We start from the raw sequence: 12,109 nt of genomic DNA, 5'->3' as shown, positions 1-12,109 counted from the left end.
CATGTATGATAGGGCTTAGAAGTGATTTTGTTGTTGTTGTGCACCTTCAATTAATTTATGGCTTATGGAGACCCTAAGGCAGGGGTAGGCAACCTTATTGAGCCGGGGGCCGGGTTGCAGTCCCTCAGACAACTGGGGGGCCGAAGCCAAAAAATAATTATTTATTTTAAAAAAATAAATATATAAATAAACCAGGACAAATGTAGGACAAAATTTTCAAATGGAAGACACTTTTTAAAAAAAATGGAGGACACACGAAAAAATTTGCTGATTTAAAAAAAAATGTTAACATAAATGCATGTTTCTGAGACTTCTATAGACAATTGCCCCCCAAAGGCCCCGGCGGCAATTGGTGGCAGGACCGGGCTGGGGCCGGTCCCAAGGCCTCGCCGGGCCGCATCCGGCCCGCGGGCCGCAGGTTGCCTACCCCTGCCCTAAGGTGACCCTATAATGAGGTTTTCTTTGTCCTATGAGTCTGTCCTATGAGTTTGTCCTATGAGTCTGACAGAATATGACTTACTCAAGGTAATTCAGTGGGTTTCCATGGACAAGCAGGGATTTGAACCCTGGTCTCATAGAGTCCTAGAGTGCATCTACACTTTATAAATAATGCATTTTGACACCACTTTACCAAAAAGATAGTGACTAAAACTTTCTTAAAACAAGGTAAGGGAACAACACCTTGAAGAGGATCATTTCCACTCCACTACATTTCCTCCATATTTCTTTGTCTTCCTGTGCTACTATTGCAGGTGTATTTCCTTTGAAAGGCTACACATTAGTCAGCCTGATCCCATGCCTGTTTGCTAGCAACAGCCTTACTAATTTTTCAGTGGAACTTACTCCCAAGTTAAACTCACCCTAAACAAGAGAGACAATGCCATCTCTCATCTTTATTTTAATTTTTTTTTCTATAAAGACATATTGCCAAATACAATGTAATACATATGAAATGTAAAACTTTGACTGTTACTTGGTCCCATATAAAATGCTTTTAAGTTGCCAGCTACTTTTATTGGCTTTTAATAAGATATTGTGCCTTTAGAAAGAGATTGATATACAGATTTTTGTAAGGCAGAAGTCAGTAGGAAAAGAGGGAGACCACATTTCATGTGGATAGAATCAGGCTGCTGCAGGACGGCAGAAGTACTGTAATACTGTTTGACACTGCTTTAACTGCCATGGCTTCATCCTGTGGAAGCCTGGGATTTATAGTTTGTTGTGGCACCAGTGCTCTCTGACAGAGAAGGCTAACTATACTGCAAAACTTCAGATCCCAGAATTCCATAGCACTGACCCACAGCAGCCGAAGTGGTGTCAAACTGCATTAATTCTGCAGTGTTGATTCAGCCCCTGTCAGAGAAGCCACAGCTCTGAGTTTGCAACAACTGAGCAGGGCTGTTGAAAACAGAGTGAATTAGGCTGTATCTACACTGCAGAAATAATCCATGTTGGCACCACTTTTAACTGCCATGGCTCAGTGCTATGGGATTCCGGGAATTATAGTTTTGGGACAAAGTTAACCTCTGTCAGAAAGCTCTGGTACCACAAAAAAACAAAACAAAAAAAAACCCAAACTACAATTTCCAGAATTTCATAGCACTGAGCCATGACAGTTAAAGTGATGTCAACCTGGATTATTTTGGCAGCATAGATGCAGCCTTGGGAGGTCTCTTATTCATAGGGTAGTCATACTCATAAGCCAAAGTTGACGTCATGTGGCAACAACAATGCAGGTTTCTTTCTCTCTGTGAAATGAAAGCCTTCACCTTGTTATTTAAGATAAAGGTATAAGAGCTGGGACTAGTTAAAAGGGGAGAAAACCAGACCTATTTCACTTAGGTGGCATCTGTGAGGCTACCACCAGGAATTGTCTGCAGCCAAACTTTTATGTCCCTCTCACACTGACCACTTGTCTCTTGTAATGCAGTGTCTATTCTGTACCTGAGTTTTCTCTGTCATTCTTTGTTGCCTAGTGATCTCCCCTTTGAAACACAAATGTTTGCAGAGTGCTATATCAGCCTAATGAAAGAAACCATTTTACCCAAATTTCTGTCTTCCTGATTAAGAAAGAAAAAGTACCCTGATGTAGCTCACTGGACTCCATCACATGCAAAGTACTGGTGGGTGAGAGTTTTGAGTTCCTTCTGGCACTACAGCTGAATGTGTGAGTGTTAGAGAGAGAGAGAGATCTTGCATTCTTTCTCTCTTATCCACTTCTTTAAATTCTCACCAGCTTCCCTTACACAGCCCTCTGTGTTTATGTGTTCTTTTCAGGTAAATAAAAGCCTTCCACTGAGATCTAATCACCTGGCTGGGCCCCCTTTTGTGTGCTTCTATCTCCTGGCCCTGGGGAGTCAGTCATGCACTGCTGGAGCCAAGGGAAAAGCCACCAAATGCCTATTGTCTTATCTGAAAGAAGAGGAAAATGGCACAGCTCTGAAATTCATGAGCTTCTAATTGTCACTTCTTTTCTGATGCTGATGAAGAGGCAGGCATTTATTGCTGTTGTGCCCTCAAGTCATTTTTAACTTACACAAGGGGCCCTAAGACAACCCTATCACAGGGGTTTTCTTGGCAAGATTTCTTCAGAGGGGGGTTGCCTTTGCTTTCCTGTGAGGCTGAGAGAGTGTGGCTTGCTCAAGATTACCCAGTGGGTTTCCATGGCCAAGCAGGGAATTGAACTCTGGTTTCTAGAGTTGTAGTTCAGTGCTCAAACCAGTCCACCATGATATGCTAAGCAGAGAGAACGCCTAAAAACGTTTGTCTTCTTTCTCATGGAAGAAGGATTGGTGCACATGTGTTATACTGCAATATAGATTGTGACCAGGAGAAGAGCCATTGTGGCAATTTACATTAGCTGTCAAAAGTACTTGGTGTGTTCATGGAGTTAAAAAAAACTTTTTAGAAGGCTTCAGTAGTTTTATTGTGCTGGAGTAACGCAGTGCTTGCCTCAGTTGTTTCTATTGGAAAGATGAAGCTCTAAGACGGAGGCAGTGTGTCCAAGAGTTCAGGTTCTGGTGTCTTAAATCACATGCCATTGATATAAGTTTGCCGGAGTTAAAAGTGGAGAGGGCTCCTTGATGTTTAATGGTTGTGCAAAGGGGGAATTTCATTAGCTATGGCTTATTACCTGGTTGCATGACAGGCAACATCTGCTGAAATTCCCATTTTAACACAATCATTAAAAGTGCAGAGTCTTTTCCAGTTTTCAGCCTGACAACCTGCCAGTGATACATACTGTACATATGAGCTCAGTAGAATCAATTCTGTGCATTGATGTCACCCAGGTTGCAGTGCCAGCTTGGCTGATCACCAGTAGCCAGCCCTTACAAAATTTGTTTTTAGGATGGGGCTCCATGCAGGCCTCACTTTGCCCATACCTACCCTGGATAGGTTCGCCTAAGGTCACCATAAGTTGGAAATGACTTGAAGGCAAACAACAAAAACTAAGGCCTGTTACAGACTGCCAAAATAAAGCTGCTTTGAGTCTCTTTGGAGGTATGCTATTTAAATGATGCATGGGTCCTAAGAGTCCGGAGGTCGTGCCAAAGCCACACTCCATTCCTAAGCACTGGAGTGCAGCTTTGGTGCAGCTTCCGGATTCTTAGGATGCATGCATCATTTAAACAGCATACCTCCAAAGAGATCCGAAGCAGCTTTATTTTGGCAGTCTGTAACAGGCCTAAATCTGTATCAGGCTCTAGAAAGCCCTAGTATGAGAATTGTGTTGTTTCTATGAGGGCTTTGCCTTTTCCCCCTTTCCTGAATGCTGTCTGGACCATGCCTTGCGCCTGATATTGGCCATATATCTACCTCTGGCTCCTAGCTATCTTAGAGCTTGATTCTAATTTAATTTTTTAAATTAAACTTCTGCCTCTCATCCAAATTCTCCCTAGAAGCCAAAATGACTAAACTGAGGTTAACATATTTTGGTCATTTCATGAGGAGAAAGGACACATTAGAAAAGCTCGTGTGACATAGTGGTTTGAGTGTTGGACTATGACTCTGGAGATCAGGGTTTGATTCCCAGCTTGGCCATGAAACCCACTGAGTGACCTTGGGCAAGTCACACTCCCTCGCAATAGAGAAAGATAATGGTAAAACCTCCTCTGAACAAATCTTGCCAAAAATACTCCATGATAGTTTTACCTTAGGGTTGGCATAAGTCAGAAATGACTGGATGACACACAACAACAACAACAACAGAAAAAACAACAATCCTTCATAAAATTGAGGGCAATAGAAAAAGAGGAAGACTGCATACTAGATGGATAGATTCAGAGAAGCCACGGCCACGAATTTGTAAGAGCTGAGCAGGGCGAGTATGGCTAGGGTGACTTCGAGGTCTCTTATTCATAGGGTCGCCACAAGTTAAAGCCAACTTGAAGGCAGTTAACAACAACTGTCATTCTTCTGATCTCTGCCTCCTCTTGAATGGCAGATGCTCAACAAAATGGTAGCCACAAGCTTTGGGGCTCATAGAAACAGTGGAGATCCTATTTCTCAGAAATCACTCACACCACCTTCCCCAAACTGATGTCTTCTGGATGTTTTGGACTACAATTTCCACCATCCTAACCATTGACCATGCCAGAGTGACTGAAGGCACTCTAGAGACATGCAGACCCTCGGTCAGATAGGGTTGCCAGAGTGAAAACTGGAAAGAGCTCCTGTACCTTCAATGGCTGTATAAGAGAAGGCATTTTTGCAGGTGTTGTTATTTGGTTGTGTGACAACCAGCATTGCTGAAATTCCTTCAGAGTGAATGTATGTGCCTTCAAATCACCTGTTGACTTAGTCTTACAGCAATCCTGTGAACTTCATAGGGTTTTCTTAGACAAGGGATGCTCAGAGGTGATGTTGTCAGTTCCTTCCTCTGACATCTAGCCTACAACACCTGGTATTCCTTGACATTCTCCCATCTAAGTACTAACCAGATTAGATGACATCTGGTGGCTTTAGGATATTTAGGTTGGAAATATTAAAGGTGCAGGAGCCCTCTCCAGTATTCCCTCTGACAACCCTAGTCTAGAGCCATTCCTTCATGTGTAGCATATTGTTCCAGAATTGAGAGCACCCTCCAGCAATTTGGCAAAAGCTTTAGGCTTCCTAAGGTCTTTATCACCAGAATACACTGCAGTGAAATTTCCTTGCCCAAAGGCTAGGGATGAATCAGTGGGACTTAAACTCTTCACTATTAGATCCTCTGGCAATTTAAAGTTCTGTGGGCAGCTTGTGTATCTAAGAGTACCCTTAAGAGGCATCACTTAGAAACTGTTGCCTAGAGAACACCCTTAGATAAGGCAGCATCCTTTATACTCTTTATAGGTCACTGCCTGAGAGAAACAAGTAGTCATGCCTAACAGTGTGCCAGTGTGATCCTGTGAAAAAATGTTTAGATTTGGAGAAGAAAGAAGGAGACAGTCATTTACTTTCAGCGTCAGTTCCCCATTGGCATTATTAGAAGACTGGGGGTGTACTTTTCAGGATTATGTTAAGAACTGGAAGGTATATATGCAGTGCTTACTCACCACATGTGAAAAATACAAGTGCTTTGTAAAATAATGGCCTAAATCCAGTTGCTACTACCAGCTAGAGTAGGCCCACTGAATCAGCTATTGAAAGGTAACCCAACAAACAGCACTGATTATGTTGTCTCATCTTCTTTGAACTAGCAATTGGGTGTAGGTCAATTAAAAGAGTTAATGAAATATCAGGAGAAACCAGTGCAAATGTGGATGAAACTGAAGCAAAGGGATTTCTGTGGGAGAAGATTTTTTTAAAATCTTGAATAATATAGGTACCTGACTACCAATTACCTTTTTATTGGCTATAGTTAGAATAAGAGCCAGGGTGGTGTGGTGGTTTGAGTGTTGGACTAGGACTCCGGGACACCAGGGTTTGAATCCTTCCTTGGCTATAGAAACCCACTGGGTGACTTTGGGCACTATCTCAGCATCAGAGGCATCCAAAGGCAATCTCTTTCTGAACAAATCTTGCCAAGAAAACCCAGTCATAGATTTGCCTTAGGGTCTCCATAAGTCTGAAATGACTTGAAAGCATATAGCAATAGCAGTCTGAATATATGAAGGGCCAGCAGCACAGTCACCATCAGTCGAGATTGACTTGAAAGCAGTTAATAACAAACAACAACAACAGCGGCAATAGTTCCTGATAATCCTTACATACTTGTGTTGCATACTTTCAGGTTGTTTCTGACTTATGATGACCCAAAGGTGAACCTATCATGGGATTTTTTGGGCAAGATTTGTTCAGAGGGGTTTGACATTGCCATCCTGCCATGAAAATATGACTTGCCCAGGATCACCCAGTGGGTTTACATGCTCCAATTTGAGACAAAATACAAAGTAAGGGTTCATTCAAGCCTTCATCCTCAGCCACTTGCTACCTGCTTCTTTTTGCCTGTATTTTGGTTTGCATCTAAGGTGTTATGATATGGGGAGAGCTCCACTAAAACCCCTGTTGTTAGCTACACACTGAGATGGCACAGGATTTTAAAACGTCCTGAATCTTAGGTTTCATGCAGCTGTGAAGGTATATTATGAGAGACCTCTTTTGCTTGTATCTTGTCTGCTATAGCTTCTGCAGTGGCTCAAACACTGGAGAAGAGGTACCATTCAAAAGAGTCCATTGCCCATGGCTTTTATACCTATGTGGAAGAAAGCAACTGATGTCTCTCTTAAACGGGTGGGGGTTTGGAATGGATGCTCTGAAGACCAGATTGAGTCCCCAACATTGAGCCTTATCACACGTGGGGGGTTTGCAGCTCAGATCCGCGGTCACTCCTGTTCTAGCAACGTGAAACGTGATGTTTTTTCACACCAGATCTGGAGTCACTCCTGTCTAGAAATAGAAATTCACGTTAAAACGTGATGTTTTACCACACCTGGTAGCCTTTCCATTGCCCTTCCGAATCGAGGGGGAAGAGGAGTCAGTTCGATTCCAGACAAGTCACGTGATGCGGATTCAAGCAAAGCGTGGTGAGTGCACATTGTATTACCACACTGGAACATACTTTGAGGGTTCAACGATTTGAATCGGCACCCTTGCGCATGCTTAGTGGGGTCCTGGATGCTGTCCTCCTTCCCTGCCCCCTCCTTAGCTGTCATCCTTCATCAAGATGAAGGAGCAGTCAGGGGATGATGGGATATGTTGCAGGGTGGCAGTGAGGATGAGATGGGGATGCAGGAACAGTCAGGGGATGATGGGATAGGTCACAGGGGGTCACGGGGGCCAGGATCGGACTGAAGGAACAGCCAAGGGATGATGGGATAGGTCGCAGGGGGTCACTGGGGTCAGGATCAGACTGAAGGAGCAGCCAGGGGATGATGGGATAGGTCGCAGGGGGTCACTGGGGCCAGGATTGGACTGAAGGAGCAGGCAGGGGATGATGGGATAAGTTGCAGGGTGGCAGAGAGGATGAGATGGGGTGGAGGAAGGGGATGAAGGAGCAGGATGCAGGGGGGTGACATTGGAGTGATTTTCCACACCAGACCAATTTGAAGTAAAATCGAAGTGAGCTTGAAAGCGAATTCTGTGAATTCACTTTTTTTCCAATGTCACCAAAATGAGGGGTCACTTTGGAATCACTGCAGAAGCGCCACAGAAGGAGTGCCCATTGAAATAAATCTCATCTGATAATACATTCACGTTATAACATGAATCCGCATCGTTGGACCCGCAGTCACCCTGGATCTGAGCTGCAAAATCTCCAAAAAGCTCCAAGTGATGTACTCCGTTATCTTTCACATTGCCCCAGCTATACTTTCTCCCAAAGTTCTCAGGCCCAATAGAAATCTGCAGTCCACATTCATGCTGTGTGAAGAAACCAAGCAAGTAAGTGATCAGAGTTTGTGAAGTGTTGGTCCCTTCAGTGCAGCTTTCAGGCAGGCACTCTAATCATGAGTTATTGGTCTAACCTGCACTGCAGAAAAAAATCACTTTGACATTGCTTTAACTGCCCTGACGCAGTCCTATGGAATTCTGGGATTTGTAGTTTGTGGTGGCACCAGAGCTTTCTGAGAGAGAAAGCTAAATAGCTCCAAAAACTGCACAAAACTGAACTACAAAGAAAATGTGAAGCCTTTTTAGTTTCAACATAAAAAGCAAAAATGCCATGTAGCTATGTTGGGGACAATGTTTGAACGGGGTTCCTGGAAGTCCGTGTCCTGTGTGAAAATGCTGAAGCCACTTGTATCTGTTATAGTCAGAGGTGTATATATGAAATTTCTATATGAATGCCTCCTGTACAGAGAAGACTCTGTACTTGGTGAGCTTACTTCTTTGGAGTATGTTGGCTGAGAGATTCTGGGAGCTGTATTCCAAAGAAGTAACTGCTCAGAGCTCTGCTGAGTATCACCATTGATCCATCTTGCTCAGTGGTGTCCACTACCTTGCTTGGGAGCAGCATTCCAAGATCTCAAAGACATACAGCTGTACAGTTCCTTTTATAATAATTCATTAAAAAAACCCACTAAACATTGAACCTGAGACCTCCTGCATGCAGTGTGTATACTTTACCAATGAGTTAGTGGCTATCCCATACTTACAGTTTTAGAGAGAAGTTTCCAAAGAGATAGCTCTATCAGTCTTTTCCATCATAAAAAGGAAGCAAGGCTGGCGAGAGAACTCAAACAGTACCTTGAAGGCTAACTGATTTATTTTAGCATGAACTTACATGGATTTCAAACTGCATCTTGAAATGCAGTGATGCGGTACCGCATGCGCTTTTGTGAATTTCAGTCCACTTCACATGCACTCCATCTGTTTTGTGATTGGGCACATGCTGGTCAAAGCATGCAAGATGTGTGTGTGTTTAAATCTAAATTAGATCCATGCACCATCTCCATACTGCACTCAGAACAATGGGACTTGGAATGGGATGGAAGGGGCTGTGGATTTCAATCAGCTGCTGCCACTGTTGATCAGCAAACAGCTGGTTAGTGCAATTAGTTGTCACCACCAAAAATGCAGACCAATGCAAGTGCTGACAAATACTAAAGATGTACCCACTTTGAGAACAAAGCGATGCATGGTCCAGACTGGGGGGGTGGGGGGGGAGTGTTTTAGAATCCTTGATGTTAGGATCACATTTTTAAGGTTATAAATTTGAGTAAACTCCCCCTCAAACATACCCACCCTCTGAAGCTGAAATGCCATCCATGTTACAATTTATTTTATTTTTATTTTTATTTATTTATTTTATTTATATGCCTCCTTTCTCCCAGGAGGGACCCAAGGCAGCTCACAGATGAAACATTAAACAATCTCAATAAAATCCAAAACAATTAAAATAATCTACAAACAATTCAAAATCGCATTAAAAATACAAAACTTAAAAGCATAACTAAAACCTACCTGCTCCGTAAAAAACACTCTGATATCAATTATATATCAAATGCATGCTTAAATAAAAATGTCTTGGCTTGTCGACTAAAAGCGAGCAGGGAAGGGGCCTGCCTAACCTCCCGTGGAAGGGTGAGCAGCCACTGAGAAAGCTCCCTTGTGATCTTGGTGGGAGAGAGGGAAAGCCTTCTGAAGATCTTAGGGTTCTGGCTGGTTCGTATGGGGAGATACGGTCTCTCAAATAGTCTGGACGTAAACCTTATACAGTTGCTGTTCAGAACATACCCATAGCTCTGCAGTTTTGGATTGCATGCTCACAGACCTGATTTGCAACTACAACTGAGATTTTCAGAAATTGGGTACCCTCTACCACATTCCTGTGGGCTTTTTTTGGGGGGGGGGGGGGGTGGGGAGAATCTCTGCCAATGAAGAATCTGGTTCAGCATACTATTCCACGTGCAGAGAAGAAGAGCTATGGCAGTATTATTTCCTAGCCCAAGGCTGTAAGCACTAATTTGTTTATTGCAGAGAGTCATTTATAAGGAAATACATAAATGGCCTATTGTTGTCACGAGTGCTGAATATTCATTGGAGATTTATTTGGTCAGGGTGGGAAGGCTGAATTTTTTTTATTGTCAGGTCACTTATAAGGGCAGACATGGTAGCAGTTGAGAGGTTTGTGTATTCTGGTCATCTATTGCAGTGGAGTGGCTGCGAAGTGCTGTTTCCCCTTTTGCAAACAGTTTACAGTGGAGTCAGGATTGGGAGATATTCCCAGATAGTGGGAGGGTGAGGTGGAGGTGGGAGAAAGGGTTTGTGGATCCCTTTCTGGCTGCTCAATCACAAGGGCTCTATTGTAGATTGTCATTGCCCGAATATGATGTCATGTCAGCTTCATTTTATGAATAAGAGACTTCCAAGAGCCCCAGCCACCAGTCAGCCCTACTCAGGACTTGCAAGCATGACAGGGAGGGAATTCCTTATACAAATATTCAGACAGCCCCCCCACCCCTCTGGACATTTCTAGTGGATAAAAATTCATATCAAAGAGGTTTTGTTGGCTATTAGATATTCAGTAACTTCTAAAATAGTAACTTGTCATTCATTATCCTTGTTCACCACTGAATAGTCTCAAAAAAGAAAAAGAAAAAAGGATGCCACCTTCTTCTTAATCATGCCAATGAACAGAAGGACCATTGCTTGCAAAAGTTACTTTTTGGACTATATCAGGCTGGCTGGGGAATTCGGTAAGCTGCAATTCAAAAGAATAACCTTCCCAAGCTCTGACAAGAGCTAACTAAAAATGATGTTCAAAAAGGTTGTTAATAACATTGCAGCTAGAAAGCAAGAAAGTTTTGGCTAACTTTTAAAACCAAAATTTTGATGAAATGATCTGAGATTATGGAACTCTCTTTTAATATTTTATTTTTTTAAAAAAAATCTATATAGCCTGAGTCCACATTTTGCCAAAGAAGAGGATGGTCCTACCTCTCCAATTTTGTTCCACAAAACTGGGTGGTGTGGGGCATGGATTATAGGACTTTTTAAGAGATGAGAACAATTAAAGGGCTATCATTTCTCCCATGCACAGTTTTTCCTAACCTGCATCTCTTTTGGAGAGGGTCATTCCTTTCTTCCCTCCCCCAGGGAAGGGGATTAGGTTACACAGCTCTGGTAACAATTCCAACCTGTTTGACCTGGAATGTGGCATTTAGGGCCTTGTCACAGGAAATTCAGTCTGTGTTGAAAGCTAGAATTGCAAACAGTTTCATGCCTTGGCTGGGTTGGGGGTGGTGGAAAGCACTGCTGGAGTTGAAGGAGATCCGTCCAGGCACGGGTGGGTCATGGTGAGGGCAAGAGGCAGGGAGATTTAGGGCTCAATCTTTAGTTGATGTGCAACTTTATTGTGTGCATTTGTTAGGCAATCTGATATTCGCTGGCTGTTTTAGACTGCAGCTTCTATCAGCCATAGCCAGTGATTGTGATTTGTGGGAGCTGTCATCCAAAACATCAAGTAGACTTGAAGTTACCTGTCCTGGAATCAATGAATAGTTACACCATTTTTTGGCTGTCCAAACTGTAACTATCTTCCAACCGCCTCCCTTCCCAAATAGTCCCTGTCATGTACCTCACTATTGCTGGAGTTCTTCCCATTACTTGTTTTGGCTTGACTCTGCTTGTTAAATGTTGGATATGGATATTTGTGGATATGGGCTCCAGTGAGTACTTTTCATTCTACCTTTGTTTCTTCATCAGCAAAATAATAGGACAACATTGTTTCCAAAGAAGACGATGTTCATGTTTATTAGTGAAGGAAAATGTATGTCTGAACTTAAGTGCATTGTAGAGAAAGTTGAGAATTTCTTCCTCTCTCACAGCAGTTGAACCTAGAAATTGAAACTGAATGGGAGAGATTTAGGACAATACATAAATAAACTATGGAATTCAGTACCCTAGACACAGAAGTTGGAGAAAGCTGTCTTTTTGGACTACAGTTCCTACATTCTCCCAGCTAGCATGGCTTCACTGGACATGCTGGCTGCAGGATTCTGAAAGTTATCAGCCAAAAAGTACCGTCGACCCTCAGTATCTGCTGGAGTTTGGTTCCAGGACTCCCCGTGGATAGCAAAATCTTTGGATGTTCAAGTCTCATTAAATATAATGGCATAGTAAAATGGTGTTCTTATATATAACATGGAAAAATCAAAGTTTGCTTCTTGGAATTTATATATTTTTACAA

General features: G+C 42.7%; 1 protein-coding gene across 4 annotated transcripts in view; it reads left to right on the top strand.

Annotated features, from left to right (window-relative positions):
* The window catches only part of RARG (retinoic acid receptor gamma), a 168,290-nt gene that overhangs the window by 134,514 nt on the left and 21,667 nt on the right, over nt 1-12,109 (top strand). The window lies entirely within an intron of this gene.

The sequence above is a fragment of the Sceloporus undulatus genome, chromosome 2 (genome assembly GCF_019175285.1).
Source record: "Sceloporus undulatus isolate JIND9_A2432 ecotype Alabama chromosome 2, SceUnd_v1.1, whole genome shotgun sequence".
Taxonomy (NCBI): domain Eukaryota; kingdom Metazoa; phylum Chordata; class Lepidosauria; order Squamata; family Phrynosomatidae; genus Sceloporus; species Sceloporus undulatus.
The sequence above is the reverse complement of the archived record's forward strand: the minus strand, read 5'-3'. Positions and strand labels throughout refer to the sequence as shown.